The sequence below is a fragment of the Chrysochloris asiatica genome, unplaced genomic scaffold (genome assembly GCF_000296735.1).
Source record: "Chrysochloris asiatica unplaced genomic scaffold, ChrAsi1.0 scaffold00138, whole genome shotgun sequence".
In the NCBI taxonomy this organism is placed as follows: domain Eukaryota; kingdom Metazoa; phylum Chordata; class Mammalia; order Afrosoricida; family Chrysochloridae; genus Chrysochloris; species Chrysochloris asiatica.
In genome coordinates this window covers 1,240,108-1,240,751 of record NW_006408656.1, presented here as the reverse complement: position 1 = coordinate 1,240,751, position 644 = coordinate 1,240,108, and positions in this window count along the sequence as shown.

The following is a 644-nucleotide window of genomic DNA, read 5'->3' as shown; positions in this document are numbered from 1 at the left end:
TTTTTTTTTTTTTTAATCTTTCTCTAGTTGAGTTCTGATCATCAAGCCGTAGAGGCTACGTCAAATGGGTACTATCTGCAAGTTTGGGTGTTCTTGTGCATCTTCATTCATCTCCAGGTCAGCGGAATCTGTGGAACGTGGGCAAACTCACTCCATTTCTTCACTGCTGCCTTTCCCCCTCTTCCACTCACCAGGAGCCCAATGTGGTCACCGGCAAGCTTACATGCCTGCTCATGTGCTTCCTTTGAATTTCAGTCTTGGAGGAGGGGGGGTTTGTCTGAAGGGACTTGATTGCCTTTACCAGGTTTTTTTTGAAAGGGGGTCTTAGTCTGGCAAAATATTTTAGCCTAAAATACTAGGTTTCTTTGTACCTCATGATGTCCATAAAGTATAGATTCTCCACACTCAACACCCTTAGTTGATTGTGGGCATAGAACTAGCATAAGTGAAGATCATGCCTACCTCAAAGCATCTTATGTTTTTGTGTTTTTTTTTGTTGTTGTTAAAATGCTGTGACATTGGTTCTGACTCATAGTGACCCTGTATAGGGCTTCCAAGGAGTAGCTGGTAGGTTTGGGCTGCTGACTTTGCAGTTAGCAGTCTAGTGCTTATCTTACAAAGTGTCACAGTAGCTTAATAATAAT